We start from the raw sequence: 11,022 nt of genomic DNA, 5'->3' as shown, positions 1-11,022 counted from the left end.
GGCTTTATTCGTACCCATAAATTCGTCCCCTCAAAACCCGGCGTACGTGCTCCGAAAGATTACCAGAAAATTTCTAAAATTTCTGGAAAATTCCCCTATCGTTATCCGACATTTTTCCGGTATTTTACAACTAGGTTGGTCACCAAACTCAACCTCAAGACTACACCACATGCAAGACCATATAAACTCCAATGGTTAAGTAATAGTGGTGAATTGGTAGTGAACCAGCAAGTGTTGATTAATTTCTCCATTGGAAAATATGAAGATCAAGTTCTATGTGATATTGTGCCTATGGAGGCAAGCCACATTCTTCTTGGAAGACCTTGGCAGTTTGATAGGCGAGCTCACCATGATGGATTCTCCAACAAGTTCTCTTTTGTCCACAATTCTCGCAAAGTTACACTTGTACCATTATCACCTAGGGAGGTTTGTGAGGATCAAATAAAAATGAGAGAGAAAAGAGAAAAAGAAGAGCGAGAGCATAAGAAAAAGAAAGAGTGTGTGCAAAAGAAAATACTTGATTTTGAGGACAAAATTCAAAAGAAAAGAAAGAATGAGGAAAAGAAAGAGAGAAAAATAGAAAATTTGTTTACAAGAGTAAGTGAGGTGAAGAAAGCTTATTTGACAAGGCAACCAATATTTCTTCTTTTGTGCAAGGAAACTTTCTTGGAATCTAATACTAACTCTTTGCCTAGTGAAGTTGTTGTTATTTTGCAGGATTTTGAAGATGTGTTTCCCAAGGAAGTACCTCACGGATTGCCACCAATGAGGGGAATTGAACACCAAATATACCTTATTCCTGGCGCTTCTCTGCCCAATAGGCCAGCTTATAGGAGCAACCCTCAAGAAACAAAGGAGATACAAAATCAAGTGGAGGAGTTATTGTAAAAAGGATGGGTTAGAGAAAGTTTAAGTCCTTGTGCCGTACCCGTAATTTTGGTGCCTAAAAAGCTTGGAACATGGAGGATGTGCACTGACTGTAGAGCCATCAACAACATCACAATTCGGTATAGACATCCAATCCCTAGACTTGATGATTTGCTTGATGAATTGCATGGTGCTTGCTTCTTTTCTAAAATTGATTTAAAAAGTGGGTACCATCAAATTAGGATAAGGGAAGGGGATGAATGGAAAACCGCTTTCAAAACCAAATATGGATTGTATGAATGGTTGATAATGCCTTTTGAGTTAACTAATGCACCAAGCACTTTTATGAAGCTTATGAACCATGTCTTACGAGAATTTCTTGGAAAATTTGTGGTAGTATACTTCGATGATATTTTGGTATATTCCAAGAGTTTTGTTGAGCATATTGCACATCTCCAATCTGTCTTGCATGTCCTTAGAAAGGAAAAACTATATGCTAACTTGGAAAAGTGTTCTTTTTGGACTAATCATGTGGTTTTTCTTGGTTTTGTCATAAGTTCTAAAGGAGTGCAGGTTGATGAAGGGAAAGTTAAGGCCATTAGAGATTGACCAACTCCTAAGACTGTGAGTGAGGTTAGGAGCTTCCATGGGTTGGCAAGTTTCTATAGGAGGTTTGTGAAGGATTTCAGCACAGTGGCAGTACCCCTAAATGAAATTGTTAAGAAAAATATAGGTTTTAGATGGGGAGAGAATCAAGAAAATGCATTTCAAACACTTAAGAATAAACTCACACATGCACCCATTCTTGCTTTACCTGATTTTTCCAAATCATTTGAAATTGAATGTGATGCATCTCATGTGGGTATTGGGGCTGTTTTACTTCAAGATGATCATCCCATTGCATATTTTAGTGAGAAATTAATTGGTGCCACCCTCAACTATTCCACTTATGAAATAGAAATGTATGCCCTTGTTAGAGCATTGCAAACATGGCAACATTATCTTTTGCCTAAAGAATTTATCATTCATAGTGATCATGAATCTTTGAAATATTTGAAAGGGCAAGGGAAGCTCAACAAAAGGCATGCCAAATGGGTCGAATTTCTTGAACAATTTCCTTATGTCATTAAGCATAAGCAAGGAAAGGTAAATGTTGTAGCAGATGCACTTTCAAGAAGGTATAATTTGTTAGCTACACTTGAAACTAAATTGCATGGCTTTGAACATATTAAGGAATTGTATGTACATGATAATGAGTTTTCCCAATTATATGCTGCATGTGAAAAGAAATCACAAAATGGGTTTGTTAGGCATGACAACTACTTGTTTAAGAATAACAGACTTTGTGTGCCTAGAGGATCAATGTGTAAATTGCTAGTTAGGGAAGCACATGAGGGGGGTTTAATGGGATACTTTGGGGTTCAAAAGACCTTAGAAATGCTGCTTGAGCATTTTCATTGGCCACACATGAAACACGATGTGCAGAAATTTTGTGCACGGTGCATTGTGTGTAGAAAAGCAAAATCAAAGACATTACCTCATGGACTTTACACGCCTTTGCCTATTCCTAATTTTCCTTGGACTGACTTGTCTATGGATTTTGTTTTAGGGCTACCACGTACTCAAAAAGGTAAGGACTCCATTTTTGTGGTAGTTGATAGATTCTCCAAGATGGCACACTTCATACCTTGCCACAAGGTGGATGATGCAACTCATGTGGCAGATTTGTTTTTCAAAGAGGTGGTATGACTTCATGGCATGCCTAGGAGCATTGTTTCAGATTGTGACACCAAATTTTTAAGCCATTTTTGGAGGACCTTATGGAACAAGCTGGGAACAAAGCTTCTTTTCTCCACCACATGCCACCCACAAACTGACGGCCAGATTGAGGTGGTAAATAGGACACTTTCTACTCTTCTTAGAGCAATTATTAAGAAGAACATTAAGTCTTGGGAAGAATGTTTACCTCATGTTGAATTTGCTTATAATAGGGCGGTCCATTCTACTACTCAATTTTCTCCTTTTGAGATTGTTTATGGGTTCAATCCACTAACACCTCTTGATTTGATTCCTTTACCTAACACTTCTTCTTTAGTTCACAAGGATGGCAAAACAAAGGCAAAATATGTGAAGAAGCTTCATGAGCAAGTTAAAGCTCAAATTGAGAAGAAAATGGAGCAATATGCAAATCGAGCCAATAAAGGGAGAAAAAGAGTGGTCCTTGAACCCGGTGATTGGGTGTGAGTTCATATGAGGAAGGAACAGTTTCCTACCCAAAGGAAATCAAAGCTTCAACCAAGAGGAGATGGACCATTCCAAGTGTTGGAAAGAATTAATGACAATGCTTACAAAATTGATTTGCCCGGTGAGTATGGTGTTAGTGCAACATTTAATGTGGCTAATTTGAGTCCTTTTGATGTAGGAGATGAAGACCTAAATTCGAGGACGAATTCACCTAAAGAAGGAGGGAATGATGTGAGCCAAGAAGAGGCATTGAAGGGAATTGGGGGACCCATGACAAGGTCCAAGACTAAGAGAATAAAGCAAGCTTTGGAAGGCTTAATAATGAGGCTCAAGGAAAAGGAGGATCAATGCACAATGGAGGCAACAACTAAGTGGATCACATTCCTTCAATTTGAAAGTGAAATTGGACCAACATGAGGACCATTTTCGTGTGCATGCATGGGGGGGTTTTTCTAAAGTGACTTTTGATGTCCTTTGTGGGTTTTTAATGCATTTTTGAGAGTTCCTAAGCTAGTATAACAAATACCATGCATGCATGGTTGCATTAAGCTAGTATTAGGGATTAGTGGTTGCATTAGTGGATAATAAAACCCATGCATGCAAGCATGATATTTATTGCATAATCAGTGCATAGGAGATCTTAAGGGATGTTAAATAGGAGAACTCTTGTATGACAAATCATGTAAGTTTGAATGAAAATTTGAGTTTCTCTTCTGTGAGAGCTTCCTTCTTGTTCTTAGGCAAAGAACTAATTTTGATCTTATCAAGGCAACTTGTGGTGATCAAAACTCCATGACTTATCACTCACCTTCTCATCTTGCTTGAGTGTGGCGTCAATACCCTTCCCCAAGCTGAATTTCAAGGCGATCCATTTACAAGGTTTCTTTATCATGTAAGGTCCTTTATGATGAAAAATATATAAGATTTTGGGGCTTAAAAATGGTGAAAAGATGAACAGAGCTTGCACATGGCTTAATGACCTAAGGATGTCTTTTATGAAATTGCAGCAAATGCATGACGGATGTAATTCAGCGGTGAAACCAACACGTAAGAGCAACAGGATTTTAACTTTCTCTATGGTCAACCTTGTATAAAGAAACTTGTAGATTCCTACTCTGTGTTGTTTGCTATGAAGAAGAGTGTACTATAATCATGTGTGAACTGTGGATATTGTAGATTTTAGAGTCAAAGTCATCAGCCTGCATTAACTTTAGCGTCCAAATATTAGATGCTAAGTTGTTAAGATTAAACCTCAAGGGGCTCTCCTCACCTTTTCTTGCACTTGACCATTCATAAGACTTCAACTCCTAGTGTGTTTAGCATTTGCATTCCAGATTCATTACATTTCATGCGAAGCAAGGTTAGATTCTTTACCACAAATAAATTCTTAGATTTAGTGTTTTTAGAATGTTTAGGTTCTGTGAACTGTTGTGATAATGGAACCTATTGTCCACTTGTTTATTTCTTCACTTTGATTATCATTTGTCATTGATTTAATCTGTATTTTAGTTGAAATATAATTCGACTTTGACTCATAAGGATTTTACACTGACCATATTTTACTTGGTTCTTCTCCATACGAAAATCAATTGACCAGTTATTATACAAATCAAGAATGTAAAATTCCTCAAATTTGTTCTATTTTAATTAAAATTTCATTGCTTCCCAAAGATGACAGTGATCCAATGATTCTTTGCTGGGTTTGATATGAATGAAGAAATTGCATATTTGGTATCCACACTTCTACTTTTTGTGTGAAGGCTTTTACACTGTTTGTCTTTAGGTCTCCTTAATAGTTGCAACTAAGGGTTTGATGTTGTTTCTCCATGTCAAAAATGTATTAATTGGCTGCTCTATGAAACATGTCTATTTTTTCCTCTAATTATTTCTATTTTAACTAATATCTTACTCATTTTTGAAGTACATGATGATTTGTTGTTGACTTGCATACAAAAGAAGAGAAGTTTAGTTACTATGTGTAGTTCTTGTTTGTGTGAACTCTTAATTATTTTCTATTTATTTTAGGTTCTTCATAACATTACTATTGTAGAATACTTTCACTGGAATATGCTACGTGATTCAATAACTCCTATTAATCTCTTTTTGATTTTGTGGATAACTTTGCTGCAAGCTATGCTCTGAAGAGAGTTTATTATGTCAACTATGCATTGGGGATATCTGGATGCAGGAAACCTTGCTGGCATCTATTATGAACAAAGTCAACTTGATATGGCAATTCTGCATTACAAGCAAGCTATCAACTGTGATTCTACCTTTATTGAAGCTCACAATAATATGGTAAGTTGATAATGGTCTAATATGTCAAAATGTGGTATCCTTCTTGATGGTGAGCCAGGTTAGTTAATGATCAACTTTCTTGCACATTAAAAGGGGAATGCTCTCAAAGACGCTGGACATGCTCTCAAAGACGCTGGACATTATAGGGTGACTTTTTAATTTGGATATTTTTATTATCTTAAGTTTATTTTCCTTGTTGAATAACTCCATTTTAATAATTTTTCCCAAGTCATGCTTTGCTTTACAACCTAACCATCCACAAGCATTGTCAAGCCTTGGCAACATATATACATGGATTGGTAAGCTTTAGAAATGTTTGATGACAACTGTGCGGATAGTTTATTTTTGTTCCTTAATGAAACTTCTCTTCATGCAGCAACATGATGAGTGTTGTTGCATCATTCTATAAGGCAACTTTAGCAGTTACAACAGGGATATCTACCCCCTTCAACAACTTGGCTATTATATACAAGCAACAAGTAGAGTACTATATCGGCCTTTTTCATTGCTAGTTTGAGAGTTACTGCATATTGCCTCATTTAATGGAAGAAAGTCATATAATTTGTCTATCATCTTCTTTGTTGTCTTTGCTCCTAGTTGGAAATTGATAGTTCTCTTGTATTACACCAGGGAAATTATGCAGAAGTGATAGCCTGTTACAAGGAAGTTCTTCGCAGACTGCTGCTGATGGTCTTGTCAATAGAGGGAACACATTTAAGGAGATTGGTAGAGTTACTGAAGCAATTCAGATTATATATGTGCTGTGAATATCAGACCAACTATGTCTGAAGCCCATGCAAATTTGGCTTCAGCTTACAAAGATAGGTAATTTCTTCTTTGAATTTGTTCCGGTGTTGGACTATATCAGTATCTTACATCTATGATTCTTCTTTCTATTTATTTGTGGTTGAGATAATTGATGAACGTTTCTCTTTTTAAGCATTCCAATTACTCATCTTGTTACCTGGTGCTCTTATTGCTTTTTCAATTATGATTTTTGGTCTTGATTTACTAATATATTATTTATGTGTTTTTAGAGTTTACAAATCTCAAGTACTCCAGAGTTGAAATTGATGAAGTGCAGTTCGAGTGGGCTAAATGCATGCTAGATTACATTTGAAGTGCGGTTCTACCTTGATGTGTTGTTAAAAGAATGTTCTACCTTGATTCTGATATCTATTAGTTTTTGATGTAAAAAGAATGTTTGTGTATTTTATGGCTACTGTTGTAAGAAGATTATTTATGTAATTTGTGAATATTTGTGTATTTTATGGATATTGTTGAATGAAGAATATTTGTGTAATTTGTGAATATTTGTGTATTTTTTTTGTTACTGTCGGTTTCAGAAATCAAATTTGTGTTGTTAAAAAATAATGATATTACATCGGTTTTCCACCGCTGTAAAACCGTTGTTATTAACTAATATTACATCGGTCGTATACCGCTGCCAAAACTGGTGTTATTAACATATAATATTACATCGGTTTTACATCGTTGATGAAACGATGTCGTTAAGTGATACTACACCGGTTAATAACTGATTCGAACACCGGTGTCATTAAGTGATATTACACCGGTTTTAACCCGATGTCTAAAATGGCAGACCTTTTACATCGGCTTCATAGACATTGGTCGAAAATGTAATAGAAACCGGTGGAAAACCAATGTCTATGAGGGTTTTTGTTGTAGTGAATCCTAGAATTCATTTCCCAAAGCTCAATTCCCTCAAAGATCGATTCTCTCATCTTTCTCTTACTCTCTTCAGTCACTCTCGTTAGTTTGCGAACGCCAAAGCCAACTTTCGAACGTCTAGATAACTTACTTTGTGACATCTCTAGTGCTTAATCAACGGTCCTTGTGGCTTGACAATCTTATATATTACTGAAGACGAATCCATGCACTTGCAGAATTATAACAAGTTTTTGGCGTCGTTGTCAGGGACTGTTCGCATTAACATTAGTAGATTAGCAATTTAGTTAATCTAGACTTGTGAATAATTTTTATTTTTTCATTTTTTTAATTAAAAAAACCTGCATTTTCTTTCTTGTCTTTAAATTCTGCATTTATTTTTTTCTTGCAATTTAAATTCTGCATTTTGTTTTTTTAGATACCATGGGCACTAACATGTCAAGCAGGTCCTTAAGAGATTTCTCTGCACCCATTTCTGCAAGATTTTTATCTCTCATTGTGCAGCCTCATATTGAAGCAGAAAGTTTCCAACTAGACCCAGAGTTAATTTTTATGATACAAGGCCACAAATTTGGAGGAGAAGCATCAGAAAGTCCTTATCTATATCTCGAGACATTTCTAGAACTTTGTGATATGGTGAATTGTGAAGGAGTGTTAGCAGACGCAGTTCCATTGATGACATTTCCTTTTAGCATCAAGGATAAAACAAGGACTTGGTTATATTCTCTCTATCCTGAAAGCATCACAAGTTGGAAACAATTGGAGAAGCAATTTCTAGATCTTTTTTTCCCTCCAAGTAGAACAATTTATATGAGGAATTGCATCACAAATTGTGATCAAGCATATGGAGAATCATTATTTGAAACATGGGACAGATTCAAGAGTCTACAAAGATAGTGCCCTCATCATGGTTTTGGAGAAATGGCTGACCTTACACATATTCTATAGGGGAATTTCTTTCTCAGATAAGTGTTTGTTAGATTCATCAACTGGAGGTTCTTTTATGGACAAGAGTGTAGACGAAGTATATACATTAATTGATCAAGTAGCATTGAACCTCCATGAACGGTTAAGAAAAAGTTGGATGGAATTTCCCTTAGAAATTCAAGAAGTACAAGCCATATATACAAGAGAGCCTGCCAAACAAAATACAATTCAACCATCCAAGAGTTTTGAAATCCACAAGTCACAGAATGAGGAGTTCAAACATTTGGGGGCAAAGATTGATAGCATTGTTTCAAAATGGTTCAAACAAGATCCCCCTCCTACACAAACAGTGTCTAGTGAACAGTGTAATAATTTTAAGTTGAGAAGTGGCAAGAATCATGAAGAACTATTGAAGAAGAATTTGTTTAGAATTGAGGAGAAGAACAATAGAAGACCTCAAGAATTCAGTTTCATTACTTTAGGAAGTTTCCAAAGGCCACAAGTACCTTTCCCTCAATGATTGATCACACCTATACTAGATAAGCAAGTTGGACCTCCTCCACAAGCTCAAAGAGAATATGGGAAAAAGGAAGTACCTTTCCTAAGACCTTCACTAAAGGTTCCTTTTCCACAAATGCTAGTGAGGGTCAATGAAAACGAAGACTTTGACAAATTCTGTGACCCTAATATGGTTGAGTGTATATTTCTAGATGTATATAAAGATGAGGGCTCTTCATATGAGGATTGTGATGATAATGCAGTGGATAACAAGTTTTCAGATCTACCTTCTGGGTTTACAGGGTGTTATGATGAAATTGAGTTTTCAGACGATGAATGTGATGTGGTAGATCAACTTAAAGCTGCAAATGAAGTTAGTGATCCTCGTATAGATGATTCTCTCACTGAGACTATTGATGTTGGTTTATTTTTTGATGCTTGTGTTAATGATGATGTTATGAAAGGAAGTGTAGGGAGCTGTGTTGTGGAAGCAGCATCTCAAGAATCACCTCCTTTATCCACACAACCTTCTGAGATTATGAGAGTTGCAAGGATTGAACATGTTGTGGACCAAGGGGCTTGTGCAATAGAAGCAAAGCTCCAAGAATCACCACATTCAGAAGCACCACCACTTGAGTTAGAGCTAGAGCCACTACATAATTCTGAAGGGGTCATGTCCAGTTGTTTAGAACTTTCAGGTACATCTGAACAATGCAAGGTTAGTATTTCTAGTGATCTTTTGGAAAATTTTATAGAGGTACCTATATTTGATTATGTTGGATGTGATTCAATTTTTGATACATATTCATTTCATACTAATACAGTTCTAGTTCCTTCTTATATTACATGCTTGTGGGAGGTTTGCCTTTCTTTTGGGTGTGTAGGTTTTCAAGAGGCCCATAGTTGGAAGCTCAGACTGAACCGTCTTCGACCACCTGAAAGAACTTCAAAAAAGATGAAGATGGAGACGTTAAACTTTACTCTGTAGCTCCTTTGATGAAAGCTCCCTCCATAATAAGAGCCCTTGGTAAGAGGGTGATGAAATATCTTACCCCTCCAAGAGCGAGATTTTGATGAATCTAATAAGGTGGTCGAGCTAATGACCTTAAACAAGAGCTTCTTAGGAGGCAACCCAAGTTCAATCTTGTTTTCATTCATGTTTTTAGTTCTTTTCTAGTTTCATTTCTTTCCTCATAATAATCATGTATCCTCTACTTAATTTTTGTTGTCAATTTTCTTTTATAGGACTCAAAGATTAGGAGGAGTGCAATTACATAATGGAGAAGTTAATGACATGGGCACACATTATTTGGTAACTTCTCTTACTTTTAATCTTCTCCACATTATTTTTAGTTTTCATTGGGACAATGAAAAGTTTAAGTCTAGGGGGATGCATTAGATGCATTTGATTTAGTTTAATTTTTGCTTTTTCATACTTCTTTTTGCCAAATAAAATTTGCTAGTTGCATCATTCATCACATCATGATTGTTGTTTGTTCCTTAATGAAAAACACTAGCACATTTTATCTAGATATTTATGTTGTGTGATTTGGTATGCTAGTATGCCTATTGATCTTTATTTTCCTATCCATAGTAGCATGAATTGAGCATTGTTATTACTAGAAGAATTTGAATGTTGGCCTAGTTTTAGGATCTCTTCACATTATGCTTGACTTTGATGGTAGATATTTTTTAAAAAAGTCATGATTTATAGAACCAGACTAGTACTCTTGCTTCTATGGTGACCTCTCAACTACATTTTGGTTATTGGATAAACTCAGATCATGTAAGCTCATTTGGAAAAATCAATCCCAAAAAAAAAAAAAAATTGAAAGTTTATTCAAGTTTGATACTTTGCAAACATTAAAAAAATAAGAAAAAAAATAAGGGATAAAAAAATAGTTATCGTGAGTGCAAAATAGCAATTCACCCCTTTGAGACCGAGTTAGGTTACTGGGGAAATGAATGTTATGTTTCTCTTGATACTAAGTATTCCTTTGAGACCTTGTGTAGACGATGCATAGCATTTTTAAGGGGAGCGAACCTTGCGTGTGGCAGGTAAGTGCCTATTGCTGGAAGTATGAGGAACATGGTTAAATGAAAAATTGACTAGGCTTAGAGATTGATACTTTAAAAAGTTAAGCCACTTATTACACTGAGCATGGAGAACTTCTACTTAGGCCACACTCAAACAATTTTGGTATTATGCTCATCAATGAAACTATATGATAGGTTTATATTGATTCACTAAGGATTATTACATGTCATCTACGCACATAAATCTAGATTATAGGTTTTGCTTGAGGACAAGCAAAGGTTTAAGTCTGGGACTATGATGTGCGTAGATTATATACACTTTTATGCATGTCTTGACGCACATCTACTTGTATTTCATTAGTATAATCTATGTTTATTACACCCTATTTCATTGTGTTGTCATACTTCCATTATATTTTATTCGAAGATCTGCACTTTGCTTGTTTTTATTGACAGGATGCT

The 11,022-nt window shown here is 35.8% G+C and overlaps 1 non-coding gene across 1 annotated transcript; it reads right to left on the bottom strand.

The window, feature by feature from the left end:
* Positions 1-7,906: 7,906 nt before the first annotated feature.
* Positions 7,907-8,012, bottom strand: LOC122030659. Its single transcript, XR_006125527.1, has one exon. It is a non-coding gene; the product is annotated as a small nucleolar RNA R71 (small nucleolar RNA).
* Between the last annotated feature and the right edge of the window lie 3,010 nt (positions 8,013-11,022).

Source organism: Zingiber officinale, chromosome 10B (assembly GCF_018446385.1).
Source record: "Zingiber officinale cultivar Zhangliang chromosome 10B, Zo_v1.1, whole genome shotgun sequence".
Classification (NCBI taxonomy): Eukaryota; Viridiplantae; Streptophyta; class Magnoliopsida; order Zingiberales; family Zingiberaceae; genus Zingiber; species Zingiber officinale.
The sequence above is the reverse complement of the archived record's forward strand: the minus strand, read 5'-3'. Positions and strand labels throughout refer to the sequence as shown.